General features: G+C 29.6%; 1 protein-coding gene across 1 annotated transcript in view; it reads left to right on the forward strand.

The window, feature by feature from the left end:
* The first annotated feature begins 231 nt into the window (after positions 1–231).
* LOC136075082 (uncharacterized) overlaps positions 232–19939 on the forward strand; it is a 44660-nt gene continuing 24952 nt past the window's right edge. Inside the window, exon 1 of the mRNA XM_065787320.1 lies at positions 232–692. The gene's annotated coding sequence lies outside the window, so the exon portion shown is untranslated. The remainder of the gene's footprint in view (positions 693–19939) is intronic.

The following is a 19939-nucleotide window of genomic DNA, read 5'->3' on the forward strand; positions in this document are numbered from 1 at the left end:
TTTACACAACAGATGCATGCGAAAATGAGGACGACCTTCAATTATTGGCGGAACTTTATTAAATGTTTTAGAGATTAATACTAAACCAAATATATTTTTGAATAAAATAGTTCAACTTTACTTCTTTTTTTGTTTGTTTTTGTTCTGGTTTATTTCTGGTTTATTTTTTACTCATTTTTGGCTTATTGCCGAAAAAAAACCTGGCAACCCTGCAATGAAGTTCAATTATAAAACTACCGTAAGCCGAACGCTAATTTTTTAAGTTGGTTGCAGTTTTCTTAAACATTCCTTATAATGAATTTTTGTCACTTAAATGGGCATAACTTTTAGTAGAATTATTTGTTTTTTATGAAATTTTCACCATTGTAATACTGATTTAAAGCTCTTTACAATGATGTATAATAAGTGAATATTTGAATAGTTTAAAAATTTTGCACACGTACCTACAAAATGTCAACATTGCGTCACGAAAAGTAAACATTTGCTAATGGCATGTGACATTTTGATACTAAGTTTCATGGTGTTTCGAATGTCTTAGTTTCTTGTTCTTGTAACTGAGAACAGTGGTTAGCAATGTTCTTTTATGTCATCGTTTATGTCAAATAACTACCATCGATTTCAAAATGGAATAGAGTAGTTGTTACTAAAAATGCAATAGTCATATTTAATGTTTAATGCTCCAAGTTTCTTAGGTACTATTTATGATTTTTTTTGTTTTTGTCTACATAATGTGTTTGTATTTTTTCAAATTTAATAAAGTTATTGGGACCATTTCGCGTAATTCACTTTTCAAAAAAAAAAAAGAAAAAGATATATAGCTCATGTGGGCTTGATTATCAAGCCAATGTGTATTCGTACTTTAATTAAGCAGTATGTGTTCATACTGTATTCATACTGTAATAAATTCATACTTTAATTCATACTTTACTCATGTATTTGCCTTAAAAGAAAAGTTACACTTTATTGTTATAAAAAAATACACGGTGAAAACATGTTTGGTTTTATCACCAAGCCCACTTCCCAATCTTTTTTTTTTCAATACTAGGTATAAAAAAAAACAACGAAAAAAAACAAACGAATAATCAATGGTATGTAAAAAAGCATATATGAATGTATGAAAATACATTCATACTTGTTTAATTTTAGTAAATATAATCATTTTGATTATGAATACATTAATATCATTCAGATAATGATATATATGAATGGATAATTTAAACTCTTATTTTCATAATATATATTTTAAATGTATTATTGTTTTGTATTTTTATAATATAATATATACTGTTCGAAGATTTGACTTGAGCAGATTTAAAATAACGCAAAACGCATTAAAAGATAAATTTTTATTTCTTTTTTTTTTGATTATTTAATCTTGATAACTTTATAACAGTCTTTTGTTTGTATAAAATCTGATAAAAGGTGTTTTGTTTGTGTGTGTAATATTTTAAATATTGAGTTTAGGATATTTTAATAAAATTCTTTTTATTAACCTTACTTTGAAGTTTTTTACTACTTAAAATAAATATTATAAGTCACACTCAAGTGGTTACTATGGTTTTCCAATTTTTTAATTTAAAATTAGTTTTTGTTATTGTATTTAATGTTTAATAAGTTGTATATGAGTATTAGTTTCCATTGTTTAGTTTTTTCTATTTAGTAGATCACAATTAAAATTTTGTAACATAAATTCATTAAAAGACATCCATTAAACATCGTTGTATAATCATTCTTTGTAGGTTGGTATAATGCTTTGCTTGAAGATGTTTTTCCTTGATATTTCTTGTTTTTCCTTGATATTTCCAATGTTTTTCCTTGATATTTCTTATGCTCTGCAAATAAAATGCTTGATCTATAAAGACTCGATCTCTTAAAAACAGAGTGAATCTGATCTCTTGTAGTGTTAGGCTGTAATATTATTGATGTGTGGAGCATATTTTGCATTTCTGAGCTGTTAGGTAAATTGCTGTTGCAATTTTAACCTTCAACAGTCTGTAACAGTAAAGTTGTTTGTATATAATAAAATTTTCAATTTATTATTCAGACTGTTTTATTATTTCTTTAGAGTATGTATAAATAGCATACATATGTTTGCTGTTTATGCAAAAGAGTAATATTTAATTTATACAATAGTTCAGTGGTAAATAATAAGACAAATTATGTTTCTTATTATATTGTGCCTTACAACTTGCCACAGAACTGCTATTATATAAAAAAAAATACTATTCTATTGCATAAATGCCAATAAAACTGCTCTTGATTGGAAAAGGTGATCATTATACCACATGGGTCCCATCTTCATACCAGCCGTAAGTATTTTATGTTAAAATGCATATTTTGATATTTGATGAAGTTTTTTATTTTATAATGTATTTTTTTGCACTGTTTGCATTGTTTGTTTATTGTTTTTTGTTGTTTTTTGTTTTCTTGTGTATTTTTCATTAGGCATTATTGTGAATAGTTCATATTGTTATATGTTTTAGTGCGCGTTGTTTGCATTGGTATGTATTTTTTATTGATATGTATTATTTTATATGTTTATTGTTGCCAACATAGTATAGTATAGTGTGTTTATAATAACACTTATTATTTTTATTATTATTATTACTGTTATTATTATTACTATTAATCTTGTTTTTGTTTTTGTTGTTTTGGTATTGTAGTAGTTTTTATGTTTATTACTATAAATACTATTTTTATTATTATCATTACTATTTTATAATTATTATTAATTATATATATAAAGATCTGTATTTTTGGTGTTTGCTTAAAATTAGTAAAATTACTTTTTGTAAATATTCTTGAAAATATTATTCAGAATTTATGGTTGATTGACAGATGGAATTGTACCATATTGTACCTATATGGTCTTTCCAAGTAATGCTTTCATTAAAAAATACATTTAATAATTTCATTGAACATTCTCTTTTTACAATGTGATTTTCTTATGTTATTTTATAATAAAATTAAGAAAGTTTTTTTTTAATTTACAACTTTGATAAAAAAAAACTTATAAAAAAGCAATAATCAATAACTATTTTCAGCAATTCAATTTATCTAAATGAATCTTAAATTTTATAATGTTTACTTTTATCATTATTTTCAATGTTTTCTTACTAAAAGTTTAAATGCACGATTTTAAAATTTTTATTTGGAAGAAAAAATATTTTAGCTTGTTGCAATAAATATATTTTTTTTTGAAAAAGTTTACCTAAACTAAATTCAGATTTTTCACAATCAACATGTACGTCATATAATGCTTGTAATAAAAACATGAAACATGTAGTTACCGTATATTATGTCTATATAAACTGTCTATATAAACTTTATTATCTATATAGACTAGTATTTAGTAATAGACTATGAATCCGGGTCTTCCAAATTTGAATACGAAATTTTATTTTTTAATAACATTTTTGTATAGTACTCTGTCAGGGTTCCCTCACTCTGTTCCAAAATACTGTTCAGATTTGCATTCTATGAAAAGAATTATTAAAAATAATTATGTTTTTTATTAAAAACATTTAATTAAAAACATAATTTATATTCAATATATAAAATTTAGACGTTTTTCAAATTTAATATATAAAATTTAGATATTTTTCTATAATATTATGAACAATCCATGGCAATAATGTTATCTTTTATTACCACTCCATTAATTTCTAAAAAGGATGTTTTTTTATGAAATATTTTGTTCTGCAATAGGGTGCATCGCTTGGTACCATAATTTATGAAAATCACTACTTTTCAAAGCGCGTACTCATTTTCTTATGTAAAATTAAATTTTAAATTGAGTTTCCTTTTAGTGTTTTTTAATTTGAAAACGTTTTGGTAAGGCAATTGACACTTTTAGATACGCAATATATCATTATTTATAGCAATTTTAATTTTTTTAGAAAAGTGCAAATTCTAAATTATTTTATTTTTATACTTATGTCAAAGAGCATTGTTTTGTCAGAAATTGATTAATTTTTCTTAGTGATAAGAGCATGGGAACACCCTCCCCCTCCCAAACCCCCTGAGCCACTTCAGAACAAATGAATTTATGTCATTGTCCCTTATGTAGGGGAAAGAATTTTTAATCTAAAAATTACTCAACCTCATATTTTTTAAATTGCTAAAAGGTTTAAAACTATTTTCAAAACTATTTTTTGTTAAATATTTTATTAAAAAAAGTACTTCTCATTAGAAGCGGTTTTCAAGTTTAACAGGTAAAAGTTTTGAATAAAAAATGAAAAAAATACAAAATGTATAATTTTGTTTTATTTCTAAGTTAAATTATTTCAAGAACATCTTTCTTTGATTTAAAGGTAAGAATTTTGTCCCTGTGTATCATTCTTGTTCTAATAAATCCATCTCTTCTTACTTGGCCGTAAACAATGGCAGATGCTTCCATCGCGCTTTTGACGCAGCGTTCTGTTGCTTGAGTGTGAATGCTGAATTTAGGAATTTTCAATGGATTTTCAATGAATTTGGAGACCACCACTTTAGAAAGATTACATGTAAATATTGGTTCATAACAATCTTTTACATTCCAAGAAATTAATTCTTGAAGAATAGTAGCGTCAAGGGTAATTTTTGGAGATATTCTTTTTCGAACAGCAGTGTCTCCATCACTGTATTTAAGGTTATGATTTCTTGTCCACAAAAACATCAAAGCCATACCTGTTGTAAGCCAGCGAGAATGAGACAGTGATCCACATTTTAGATTTGCGAGATCCGAAGAAAGTTTTCCTGACTTGATAGCATTTACATATCTGTAACTGATATAAGCATCAGTAGATAAACTTTTTATGTCTTTCTCATCAAGTTTTGGAAGCTCCTCTCCATCTGGCAGGGGTGTAAAATTATAATTTATTGTCATATCATTTACATACTTAAGGTTTTTGCAAACTGATCTTGTAAATCCGTCCTTGCTACTTGTCGGACCATCAAGGGATATAATTAAATGTCGTAGCTTGAGTTCATATGTATGTTTCATGCAAATCGCCCAATAGCATTTATGTCCTAACATTTTTTCAAGATGGGCATGAATTCCCCCTGACCATCCTGTGTTGATATTAGTTGAATCTCCACCTATTACTATGCATGACTCAGTTGCATTGTTTTTTTCAAGCACATCATAGAGTGCTTCAGCTATTTTTTTTGTAGGTTTTTCCGGATGAAGGGCAAGTTCTGGCGTGATGTGAGCAAGATAACGTCCAGTTGGCTCCCAAGATACGCATTTATGCTCCTCTTTTATGACTCTAGGGTGAAGTTTTCCGTATTTATCTGGAATTAACGTTTTTGTCCAGTCTTTTCTTCCATCATAAGCAATTCCATTTATATTTTCGTTACTACATTTATTAGCTTCAATAATTGTATTTTCTTTCATTACATTATTCTTAGCCCTTCGCATTTTATTTGGGTCAACAGAAAGGTATGACATATCAGGAGAAAGATAACCTGCAGCTATAAAATTTTTTATTATACTAGTGATTATAGCAGCCCCACCAACATTAGAAATACTATATCTTATTGCAGCTGATGCCGCATGTGTTATAGTCATTTTGTTTTGCTTTAGACTTGGTTTTTTAAGTATCTTGTGATGCAAATTTTCCTAGTTTTTCTTCAAGCAACTTGTCGACCAAAGTTTTTGTTTCGTTTTTTGGTTGTGCAGTATTTACATTGTATGTATCGTCAGTATCATCAATACCATTTTTGTTTTCTTCATGCAGATTGAAAACAAGTTCAGGATTCTAAATTTTTTAAACATGCAGTTTCTATAATATAATATTATTACTTACCAATATTGGTAAGTAATATATATAATAGAATATATAAATTTTAATTTTAAAAAAGTTTAATATATATTAAACATTAAAAAGTTAGTTTTAAAGACTTTCTTAGATTGCGGTAATAAATGTTTTAAAACAATTAAAGAATTATATTCATGCTTATTGAGCTAACCTGAAATTTATTCAACTCATATTTTCTTTCATTTTCTTTTTTTTCCCTTTTTCTTGCAGCTTCTTCCTGAATGTTTTTCCTATTTTCTCTTCTCCGTAGGCAAACCGATTCTTTATAATCACATAAACCAATTTGCATAGTAGAAATCTCTTTCTTTTTAAGCCTCTGATTACAAAGCCAAAGAAGATCAAGTACAGGAACTTTTTGTAATAGAGGGCATGAACAATAAACATGTGCATCTAATTGGCAGTTTTTGGGATCATTGCAAAATGATCTGCCTCTGTGCATATAATGATTGTATGATTACATGATATGATATCAAAGAGGCTATTAAGCTCATTAGTTATTTTGTTGGTTGCTTCTTTGGATGGTTTTGTGTTTTTTAAAAACCTAGATATTTTAAACCATAGTCTACTTATTTTTTCTGTTAGTTATTTTTCCGAAATTGTAACTGGTGGTTTAAACATACTATTTGCTTTGAACCATTGAGCTGTCACCAGTTTAGCAAGTTCTCTGCTTAGTTCTTTTGTAGCAAAATTACTTTTTCTACATTCAAATTCTATTTCTTTTCTTTCCTAAAAGGTAGATATAGATTTAGTTATTTATCACAAATAATTTATATTAAGTCAATATATATTTTTGATATAATATTTTTTGAAAATATTTTAGAAGTTAAAAAAAATAAATAAAAGCTAACCTATAGAAGAATACACATTTAAATTACTGATCTTTTTGTGGGTACCTCCGACAAAACAAACTCTTTACCTTTTCCAACAAAATTAGACAATTTAGTTGCTAAACTATGTCTAGTTTTCACTTTCGATATATAGTTACTCATTGTTAGTACTGTTATTAGAAATAAATTAAAAAATACACATTATTAAAAAGTACTTGTGATTAGAGTCTTTTTTGTAAAAAACGTTTCTAGTATATAAACAAAGTAAATTTGAATTCTCGGGTATAACTGTAACTGGTAATAAAGGTAACTGGTATAAAGGTAACTGAATAAAATCCTGCTTCTTTTGTTTCTTTGTTTTGAAAATATCTTTCCTTAACAAAAACATGTATTTAAGATAACAATGTATGTTACAATCGTATTGTAATTTTACAATCGTAGTTTATAAAAGAAAAATGTACATGACTGGGGCTAGAAGTAGACAAAATTAGTCTTTTCATTAAGCCCCGAAAAAGATAAAACATCACCATAACACAGTGGGCCAAAATCCCATTTTTTTGGAAAAAAGTCATAACTTTTTTTCCTTTAATCCATAGGCCTCAAAAATTTGTATATAAAGTAATTGGATGATTATAATTTAAGTAAGCATGGTTTTTTGGTGGTTGCCATAGCAACCCCGATTGCATAGAAACACATATTTATGCTTAGTTCCAAAGTGTTATTTTTAGCCAAATGTTTCTAAACTTGTTTTGCAAATTAAAATAATTTGATGATTCTAATATAATTGAGCATAACTATTTGTTTTAATTTACAGTCACACTTTAATATTAGTACACACATTTCCAAAATTATTAAAATTAAATACAAAAAATACAAAAGACACATCTATAAACTAATACAATCTGTGGATGACATCAATAAGTCAATAACTCTTGGTGGTAAGTTTTTCGTTTTGGTGTTACTTCCTGCTGTCTTTCTCAGAGATGCAATAAATGGATCGGATGTACACAGTATTCGATTTAACAAATCTTGGTTCGTTTTCACACGAGATGATTTTCTTGCAAAATGTTCACGATAGTTTTGAAAGTCTTTATTGCGCGCTTCTTGAGCTTCTTCAGAATACATACCAATGGGTAATGCTAAAGTTTTAATCATTTCAGAACCATGAATTAAAATTTTGTGCAGAGATTGTGCCATATAGTACCAAGGAAAATGATGAACGTAAAGACGAGCTGTTTTTAAACAGAAAGCCTCAAATTGTTTAGTGTCAATGTCTAAACCACATGAAATTGTTGCCAATATAATATGCAAATTTAAAACCAGTTCAACATCAATATTTAAAATTTCTGCAAACTTTTCTGCATTTTGAAATGCTCTTCGAGCCGTATTTCCATCATTTGATGTTCCACTACCACCAGATTTCGGAACATCAACTATCAAGCCCATTTCATCTTTAAATCTATTTTGAATTTGTTGTTTCAGAGCCTTTACTTTGGATTTATCTTCTACTGTTCTTGCCTGCCACTTTTTCAAAGTCATTTTATATCCAATATGTAATAAACATTCAAAAAAACGTATCCAAGCATGTAAGGATGATAAACCATATGGATAACTGCCTGTCATATCGTTTTTCAAAATCATTTTTTCAATATCATTCATTACTTTGGGACTTGCCCCACATATAGTGCAGCATTGACTAGAATTTGTAACATCTGAAAGAGCAGTGTGAACTTTTCCATCAATCATAGTAATTTGTATTATATGATGTATTTTGATTTTTTTGTTATTTATATCAACTTCAGTATCTTTCAAGTTTGAAATCTCAAGCCTAATGAGATCCTCCTCTGATTTAGAAACTGCTGCCGTTCTTTTTCAAATTTAAAACGCAGAGGTCTACAGTACATTGTTGATGATGGTCGTGGGTTTCGCCAAGCTGGGTAACGTTTTCCATTTAAAAAGCCACACAAGTCCAATGGTACTAGGCAAGTAATAAAAAGTGCCTGCTCATCGTTTAAATTTCTTGTTACTGTTTCTTGCGATATTTGTTTATATATGGACTGTCCTGTGGCACCATCAAAGCCTATTTTGTATCTCAGAGAAAGACTATCTGGAGTGCCTTCAGTGCTAAGGACATCATACTGTGCCTGGCATATTCTATTTGATGTATGATCCACCAAAGCTTGCAGTTTTATTTCAGCTGAAAAATCTGAGACAGATATATCTGCAGGATAGCATAACAACTTTGCATCTCAAACATCATTATATGGCGGATATATATCAAATCCCTTTTCAACTGCTTGATTTCTAATAATTTGGTAGGAAGCTTTTGTTAATTTAGCATCTAAAACAAAGAGCTTCATCTTTAGACATTATAAAATCTTTTTATGAGGTTTTTTCAATTGGATTTTCTTTTCTCCTTTTAATTTCTGAAGCAAATTGCAACACAGAAGCAGAACACATTTCAGTTAAGTGACTAACTTTATGTTTTTTGGTTTTAGTAGAGTAGTCATCAAAGTTTGCTTTAATTGGCCTTCCAATAGGTATTGGTGTTATATTTATATCTTCAGGAACATGGCTTTGCAGCCATTTTTCATTCTTTTTTTCAAATTGAGCCATGTTGCTATCTGACTTGCGCCACCTATCTCTTAGATGTGCTAGTATAGTTCCTAATTGCTTCTTGTTACAATCCAAATTCATTGCTTCAATAAGTGTTCCCTCAATACCACAGTCAGATATTTGTAGATTATTACGCTTGTGCACTAAGAATTCATAGATATCAAAATATTTCATTTTCATCCTACAAATACAAAAAATGTATTATTCATGAGACATTTGGACAACCAGACATGAAACAAGCTCCACATATTTACATGTTCATTTTAATGTGATAAAAAAGATGTTTTGCTGAAAAATTACAATGATTGGAGCCTGGGAACACAAAAAAAACCAGAATGTTAACCCCCCTGTCCCAAACATGCAACTCATAAAAATTATGTATAGAGACGCAGTCGACATCCGTCGACAATAGTTAAAATATATATCAATTATGTACATATTAGACAAGATATTTCAAGTCTCAAATTTCTGGAGGACCTTGGAGCGCAAAAGTATTGTATTATTTAAGTGAAGTTTTCACTAAGAAAAGTACTTTAAATACGCAATCATTAGAAATCAATTTATTTGATATAAATTACGTGCAAAATAACTTTGCAATAAACCATTTGATAGATAATACTTAGTTTTATTAAATTATGCAATAAAAAAATGGCGCTCTGAATATTAATAAATTTTTTTTGCTTCTTAGTAACACGAAAAATATTATTAAATAAATTAAAAAAAATAAAAAAATTAAAAAATACCTTTTTTAAAAACAGTTAAAAATGCAAACGACATGATAGTTATGCAGAAATATATACATTTTATAAAAGCCAGATGTTTAAGCTATAAAATGGTATATAATAATGTCATTTTTGAGAATGTTTTTTAAATACTTTTTACCACCATCTGGCCCACTGTGCATAAGGTCAAAATATCAACAAAAATTTTTTTTATCACATAGTATATTTTATTACATATGTTCAATATGCATAGTCGCTGAATATAATACAATAGGAATATAATTATATAAATAATATAATTATTTATAATAAAAACAAACTTTATGATATTTTGATAACTAGTATTTATTTTTCAAGGTAAGTATTACTCACCTTGAGAATTATACAGTTGTTACAACACATTCTCAAAAAACGGGTAATTATTTACAATAAACAATAAAATGTATGACTAAAAGTCTCAATTGCCTTACCAAAACATTTTCAAATTAAAAAATACAAAAAAGAAACTCAAATTAAAATTTAATTTAACATAGGAATATCAGTACGCCGTATTATTTTAATCAAAATGATTTTAGCGATGTACCCTATTCCGCAATTCTGTTCCGATTTGTTAAAAATGAATTATAAACTTAAAAATTTAGTAACATTGTAACATATTTAGTGGAAAAAAAATGGATATAGTAATAGCATTTGGAAAATTCCTATTTTGTATTAAATCATTTAATAGTGGTTAAAACCATTTACTTTAAATACCTCATGCCTGATGGATGGTTTTATTTTTTTTAAATTTGTAACAAATAAAGTCAGAATTGTAACATTTTTTTGTTGCTGTTGTTTAATAAATACTGAAAATTACATAACAAATAAAATAAAGTTAGAGCAGAGATGATTTGTCTCAAAGAAGATACGGAAAACATTATATTGTTATCTTAAAGCATTAACAGAAAACTGAAAACAAGCTTATTTTAACATACTGTTAAAAAATTCAATATGTGCACTAATACAATGAGTAACCTTTAGCATTGTGTACAAAAAATCTTACCTTATACTGACATCAGACAAAGACAAGAATCTTAAATACGAATATTATTCGCAAACTCTCCTCGATCAAAAAATTTAATTCGACGCCGCTCGCACTCAAAATGTCAACATTGAAAAATAAAAAGTAAACATTTGTTAATGCCATGTCACATTTTTATATTTAGACTCTTGGCTCCTAGAATATATGAGTTTCTTGTTCTAGCAACTGAGCGCAGTGGCTAGTAATGTTCTTTAATGTCAAGTAACGTCTTAAAAATAACTAACTTCAAAGTCTAAATAGAATGGAGTATTTGTTGCCAAAAGTGAAATAAATATATATATATTATTTAACATTCCGAGTGTTTCAGGTTCTATTTACAATTGTTTTGTTTAAATCTTTATCATGTGTTTATATTTATCTACAAACTTGATGAAATTAATAAAAAGGTTTTGCAAAATTCACTTTTCCAAAATGATAATTATATATATTGCAGGTGGGCTTGAATATTAAGCTGCTTGCAATATATATCATTCCTTTATTTGTGTTTTCATACTGTATTATTACTGTATTTATACTGAAATATATACATATATATATATATATAGATATATATATATATATATATATATATATATATATATATATATATATACATATATATATACACACATGGTCAAAATAAGTTGGATCTTATCACCGAGCCCACTTGCTATTATTATTTTTTTCAATGCTGAGTATGAATACATTCATGCAATATAGTAATTTTTTTTTAAATTTATTTTTATTATAATAAAATATTAAATTTAACACAGCTAAAAAATAAAGGGTATTTACTCATATTTATATCATGTTACAGTGCAATTGGATATGAATGTGAATGTGTGCTCATTTTTTGTTTTTTTTTAATTTTCAAGAATTATACTTGCTTGACACTTTTCTAAGATTTGGCTAGGGCAGATTTAAAATAACTTAAACAGACTTAAAAAAGTAGTTAATATATCTTTTTTTTTTATTTTGAATTTTTACAATGTTTGTTACTTAACTTTCATTAACATGCAGTTTGGGTTTTTGAATCTGGAAACTGTTAATGAAAATCAAAAACAATACTGATCATCCTAATACTGATTATTGTGGAAAGTAAATAAAAGTAAGTAAAACTCATATATACTTGTAAAGTATATATGGAAAACTTAATTGTACGGTACACAGATATGAAATGCAGAATGTCAATAAAACTGCATTACCTGCATTCACACTTGGAATTTTTCAGACCAAATTTGGGTGATGTGAGTGAAGAGCATGGAGAATGTTTTCATCAGGATATCCATGCAATGGAGAAAAGATACCAGGGCAGATGGGATGCCGCTATGATAGGTGACTACATCTGGTGTTTAATACGCTATAACGACAAATTTCATAAAAGAAAACCAGGTTCTACTGTTCACTTCTAGTGTTTTTTGAGGTTCTTTGTCAGATCAGGTTATCCTGCTACTGGTAACATGTAACCCAGTACAATCTGCTTCATGTCCTGCTGCCTTGTAGGATACGCCTTTTTAGGCAAAATCTATGAGATGCCTACTCCGATTTAAAACACCCCCTGCCTTGGGGCTCTTGGTTGAGTAAAGGCTAGAGATGGTGTCTCGATAAAAATACTCATCTTGGGCAGATGTTAAATGCACCCAGCTACTGTCTTGTAGAAGGCCTCCTAGGCAAAGACTCATGGGGTAAACAGATTCTATCTGTTGACCAGCCTCGCACCCCTTCTTCATCTATTAGGCTGGCGCTGATGTATTTTTAATACATTGTTTCCAGTTTAGGATGTTGAATGCTGGATCTTCTTGACTCAATGCATGGGTTTGCTTGTGTCACTGTTTTTATGACTAGGCAACTCATTCTATTATCTCCTTATGAGGGTACAGCTCTAAAACTCAATTTTATGGTTCTGAGGCCGGCTGGTAGTCAGGTTTCCCGAACTCTGTGGTAGCTCTCAGAGAGGCTGATTCCATCAACAGCTGAAAAATATCAAAGTACTTTTGGTGTTCGTACTTTTGGTGTGCATTGCGGAGGCCACATTTGGAGCCCTTTGTTACGGCTTAGGGTTTATTAGTAGTAATGAGGCAATTGCTTGGGCCATTAAACGGTGTTCTGAGTACTATCTATGCTTTGAGTCAAGTTCTTCAATCTAATTTAAAAATGAATAAAGTACCAAAAACTATAAAACACAAAAAACCATCATCATCACCAAGTTCTCTAAACCTATCATTCACTAATATTCGTGGTCTTCGAAGTAACTTTTCTTCTGTTGAGTCTTATCTCTTGCAAAGTTCACCAGACCTACTTGCTCTTTGTGAGACTAATTTGAGTTCGGCTGTCTCATCTTGTGATCTTAGTGTTGATGGTTATCTTCCTCTGATTCGTAAAGACTCCAATAGTCACATGCTTGGCCTGGGCATTTACATTCGTAAGAATTCAGGTATTTGTCGTGAAACTAGGTTTGAATCCACAGACTATTCTTTCATGTGCTTTCCTTTAGCACCACTTCACTCGTTTGCCTTTCTCTTTGTTCTATATCGCTCTCCTTCATCTCAAGACTGCACTCTTTTTGATGTTATTTCTGATCACATTGTCCAAGCCCTCTCTCTTTATCCATCAGCTAATATAGTTGTTGTTGGTGACTTTAATGCTCACCACTCTGAATGGCTTGGCTCTAGTGTCAGTGACTCTGCAGGCATTAAAGCCCACAACTTTTGCCTTTCTCAATCCCTAACTCAAATAGTCAACTTTCCAACTCGCTTTCCTGACAACCCTAATCATTTACCTTCTCTACTCGACTTATGTCTTGTTTCTGATCCTAGTCAGTGCTTAGTTTCTCCGCATTCACCCTTAGGTTCTTCTGATCACGGTTTGATCTCTCTAAAACTAATATCTCATTCTTCTTCATCACCTGAATCCCCCTATTACCGAACCTCTTTCAACTACAGTAAAGCTGACTGGGATTCTTTCCGTGACTTTCTTCGTGATGGCCCTTGGGTATAAATCTTTCAACTTCCTGTCGACAAATGTGCTTCTTACATAACTTCGTGGATTCAGGCTGGCATGGAATCTTTTATTCCCTCTCGACGATTCCAGGTCAAGCCTCACTCTCCTCCATGGTTTTCCTCACACTGTGCTGCTGCGATTGCCAATTGAAACCGTTACTTCCATATTTATCAGCAAAACAATTCTCCAGAAAACAGACATCTGTTTATTACTGCTAGAAACAACTGTAAAAAGGTTTTGTCTAACGCCAAAACCCGCTATTCTCAGGTCATGAAATCTCGTATCTCTACTAAAAAATTAGGCTCTCGTGACTTCTGGAGAATCTTTAATAATATCAATAATAAGGGCAAATCTATAATTCCACCTCTCTTGTATGGTTCAGACTTTGTCACCTCACCTAAAGACAAAGCCAAACTGTTTGCTAAAAACTTTTCATCAATATCATCTCTTGATTCTACTAATTGCGTTCTACCTGATATTGCCAACAAACAGGTTGATCCATTGCTTGACATTCATATCACTCCAGCATCTGTATCTAAAGTGATTTCCTGCTTAGAATCTTCTACAGCTTGTAGCCCAGACAACATACCTGTTATTGTCTTGCAGAAGTGTTCTCCGGAGCTGTCGTCTATACTCTCAAAACTATTCAACAAGTGCTTATCAGAGTCTTGTTTTCCAGCCTGCTGGAAAGCCGCATCTGTTATCCCTATCTTCAAAAATTCTGGAGAGCGTTCCGATTCGTCTAACTACCGTCCCATAAGTCTTCTTCCTATCATAAGCAAGGTTTTTGAATCTTTAATTAACAAACACTTAATTTCTCATCTTGAATCTAATAACTTACTTTCTGACAGTCAATATGGATTTCGATCTTCTCGTTCTACAGCTGATTTGCTAACAGTAATAACTGACAGGTTTTATCGTGCATTAGATGAAGGTGGAGAGGTTAAGGCCATCGCTCTTGACATTTCAAAAGTGTTTGATAAAGTTTGGCATGCTGGTCTTCTCCATAAGCTTTCTTCTTATGGTGTATCCGGCAACATCTTTAAGATCTTTGAATCCTTCCTTTTCAATCGTAGCATAAAAGTTGTCCTCGATGGACAACACTCTTCTTCTTATTCTGTAACTTCTGGGGTTCTTCAAGGTTCTATCCTTGGCCCTATACTCTTTTTAATTTACATTAACGATCTTCCAGATATTCTCACATCTAAGGTGGCATTGTTTGCTGATGATACTACCATTTATTCTTGTCGTGAGAAGAAACCAACACCCTCTGATTGCTTGGAGGAGGCATTTGAGGTTGAAAAGGATCTCACTTCTGCTACAGCATGGGGCTCACAGTGGCTGGTGAACTTTAATTCAGATAAAACTCAATTTTTTTCAGCCAATCGTTATCGCAATAATTTAGATCTTCCTATATTTATGAACGGTGATGTACTCGATGAGTCACCCACTCTTCATCTTCTAGGATTAACTCTTACTTCCAATCTTTCTTGGAAACCATATATCAAATCGGTTGCAAAATTAGCATCTGCTAAGGTGGCATCTCTTTATCGAGCTCGACACTTTCTTACTCTGGATTCTATTCTCTATCTCTACAAATCTCAAATCCGGCCTTGTATGGAATACTGTTGCCATATCTGGGGCGGATCTTCTAATGATGCCCTTTCTCTTTTAGACAAGGTGCAAAAACGCATTGTAAACATAGTTGGACCTGCTCTTGCAGCCAACCTTCAACCATTATCACATCGTCGTAATGTTGCTTCTCTTTCTCTTTTCTACAAATACTATAATGGACACTGCTCTAAAGAGCTAGCGTCTCTTGTGCCATCTACTAAAATTCATTCTCGTGTTACTCGTCATTCAATCATGTGTCATCCTTTTTCTGTGACTGTTCCTAAGTGCTCCAAAAACGCTTATTCGTCTAGTTTTTTTCCTCGAACATCAGCTCTTTGGAATTCGCTTCTTTCATCATGCTTTCCTGATTCGTATAATTTGCAATCTTTTAAATCATCCGTCAATCGTTATCTTGCTCTACAATCTTCATCTTTTTTCTTACAGTAACTTCCAACTTTAATCAGTGGAAGCGAAGATGTTTAAAAAAAAAAAAAAAAAAATGTAAATAAGTAAAACTCATATATACTTGTAAAGTATATATGAAAGTAAGTAAAACTCATATATACTTGACAAATAAATCCTTTTTTCAATAACTTTGTTTTTTTATTTCTTAATTGATTAATCGATTTGCACAACTTGTTTTTACTCGAGAGTTCATTGTCTTCGAAAAAGCTTAATAATTTGATGTTTATTTACTATAAACATAGAATTTAAAATCGTTTTCTTCCTATTTAATGCAGACATTTTCTTTTGAATTGCTATATTATCTTCTACTTGCTAATAAGATTTTTGATTTCAGCAAAACTAGAATCTAATATATATGCCTTTTTCTTAGGAAATATACAAGTAAAAATGGTAAAACTACTTTACTTTGGGTAAAATAAGTAAAACTTTTACGGAGACCTCATCACTTTTTTTGCTTATCTTAATCCGTACAACTTTTTTAGAAGAAAAAGAAAAAAACGAAGTGTAATGAATGAAGAGATTGCTGCCCCATGCCAAACCCTCAGTCGATGTAGCAGCACTCCGCTGCGAGTCAGGATATTTGTTAGTCAATGTATGTACTAAAGCCCCCGGCAGCAGGCTGTTTCAGTATGACTTCAGACTGCCCACCTTATTGAGCAGTATAAAACTTCGACATGTCGGTCCATGTTTACAGTCATTGATTGTCCATTTTTATGTAGTTTTGCTTACTTTAGCATTTTTATTATTGTCATGATTTTTATCAAAGCATTTTAATCAAATTACTTTTGAATTATCTAATAACAAAAGTAAACATAAAAAATAGTTAAATAAAAAGTAGCATTTTAAAAAAAATTTTTTTTCATTCGAATAATTATGATTGCTAGTGTATATATTAGTGGAAATGATTGATTTAGGAAAAAATCAGGAAAATTAGGGAACTTTTTAATTTATCTTTAATGTTTTGAAATGTTTTCTAATAAAAATTTTCCTTTTCCAGTGTACCAGGGTTAAAATTTAACATTTTTAAAGAAAATCTCATTGTGTTAACACTTGCACTTTTTTTAGAATAGTACAAATTTTTAAAATTTTAAATGGCAAAGAAGAATGATTGAGTGATCATTTGTTTAAAAAATGGCAATGAATAGGCAGTGATAAAGGTTATCTTTCTTATTCATGCCTGCACAGTCTACATCATAAAAGCAAGCAATTTTCAAAGTAGATCAATGTGATGAAAATTGTGCAAAAATCTATTCTGTTTTATATGCAGTACAGAATAATTTCTCATTGAACTCATGTAATAAAAATAGCCTACTTTACCAGAAAATGTTCCCTGATAGCAATAGTGTTAAAAACTTATGAACAGGGTAGAACAAAACTTGGTTATAATATATATATAATAATTTTGGTCTTAAGCCTTATTTTCACAGACTCTAAACTGAAAATATAAAAAAATCTTCTTATTATATTGTTTCATTTGATGAAAGCCTCAACAATTCTTCTTAAAATTGTCATTTGAATCAAAATATTTGGTTTTGAAGCAGTGATCTAAATCATGTTGAATCCAGATACTTTAACTCTAAATTTTTAGGTCACCCCACAACAAAAAATTTACTTGAAATAATGACTGCATATTTGTCTACTAATAATAGCATAAATTTGACTCAACTAAGAATGGATGGTCCAAATGTGAACTTGTCCCTTCTTAATCTTCTCGAAAAGCATTGTGATCAACAAGAGCTACTTAAACTTCTTAACGTTGAGAGTTGTAATACATGTAATACATGAGGCATGCTAATTCGGTTTTCAGTCTGCTGAATGGAATATAGGGGAGTTAATGAAAGTATCATGCAACCTTTTTCATGATTTTGCGGCTAAAAGAGCTAATTATATAACTGTTACTGAGTTTGACAGTTTTCCTTATGCATTTTGCTCAAAATGCTGGGTTGAAGACCAAAAAGTTGCAGATTTGTTTAATTAGAAAGAAATTTTATAAAATAACCAAGTATTAGGAGACTCTTCCTAAAAGTTAGCAACCAAAATGCAAGAGTTATGACACAGTGTAAGGCGGAACAAAGGATTAGTTGACTTTGACTAAATTAAAGTTTTTTGGTTACATTGCTAGTTTGTTGCAGAAAATCATACTGATGGTATCAAACCGATGCTCTAACAATTTTTTTCTTTTGCAAGATTTGTTATCAACTGTTAATAGTTTAATGGGTTTAATTCTAAAACAAGATGTCCCTAGCAGCATCGTTAATGGCAACATTAAAAATTTCACTTACGAAGGAAAACTTTCTGCTATTAGAATTAATGACAATTGGATTTTCTGCTGAATGTGACATCGAATTGTGGAGAAAGGATGCGTGATCTCAGGATGTCATCAACAGCGTGATCTCAGGATGTCATCAACAGATACTATAAAGATTGCTGTCTCATTATCATTGGAATCCTGGAAAAAATGTTTGAGATAAGTTTGAATTGATTTTCTTTTCTGGGAGCAACTGGTTGCATCAGTCCAGTGTCAATTCTTTCTAAACAAAAATCTGATCTTCTTCATCAGATAATATCAGTACTACATCTGATTCTTTCTTGCTCACATATTTCTTCAAATGAATGTGATCAAGCTTTCATACAGTTTTCAAAGTTTCTTTTACCCACTTTTAAAATATTTTTCGTTTGAAATCGTTTCAACAAGTTTTATTTTGAAACCAATAAAGTTGGTGTAAATTACAAGATTTTGTTCTTAAATAACGGTGACAACCCTGATTTATACACATACATATACAGGCTTTGTTTTAAATAACGAATGCTTAATGCATTAGCTTAATGTGAGTTTGATGTCATAAAATTCTCTTTATCTTTTTATTTTTTAAAGACAAAACAACGGCAATATAATAAATTTCTGCAAATTGCGACAATAAAATAAATAACTTATTTAACAAATAACAATAAAGAAATGTTATATTGGAATTTTTTTTTTCTTTAATTTTTTTAAATTATTATTAAATAATTAAATGAAATATTAAATTTTTTTAAATGTTTAACAAACTTTTTTTTTTCTCAACATTAATATATGCATTAAAAAATTAATTTATTATTTAAAATATGATTTTTGTTATTATTATATCTGTTTAATTTTTGCTTTGCTACTAAAAAAATTTTTTAGTTTTAAAAAGTTTGGGAGTAAAAAATTAACATTTTATTTATTTACTTTACCAGTGATTTGTATTTGTTAACAGTAAGTTTTGTACGTTCAAAACGTATGTATTCAGCAAATTTTGATGCAGCCTTAGAATTCGTCGACAATTTTTAGTAAAAATAAAAAAAAATGCATTTTCCAAAAATTTAATAATGTTTGAGGTAATACAAAAGTTTAATAGTAAATATATTTTCTACTAAAAAAAATAAAATGGGCAATGATCGGTTTGTGTGCTAACTTTATTGGAAAGTCTGAATATTACAAATACCTTTAACATATTAAAAATTAAAAGAATAATTTAAATAACTTTTTAATAAATTTTTTTTTAAGCTTAAAGGATTTTTCTGTTCACTTTTTGAATAGCACATAAACTGTTAATTATGTAAAGCTGCTGTTAAAAATAAATACATTTTGAATAAATAAATATTTTATATAAAGTTTGACATTGCAAGACCTTATTTTTATTATATATTTTGTATTGGTTTGCTTTAAGCGTGTTTGCATTCAATATTTGTGCTTTTCAAGCAAAACAATGATCATTACCATAAAACAAAACAAAAATAAAAATAACATAAACAGCGATAATATAAAATATAACTTTTTTGTTTTTTGTTATTCACTTGTTTTTACTGTTC

The sequence above is a fragment of the Hydra vulgaris genome, chromosome 01, assembly GCF_038396675.1.
Source record: "Hydra vulgaris chromosome 01, alternate assembly HydraT2T_AEP".
Lineage (NCBI taxonomy): Eukaryota > Metazoa > Cnidaria > Hydrozoa > Anthoathecata > Hydridae > Hydra > Hydra vulgaris.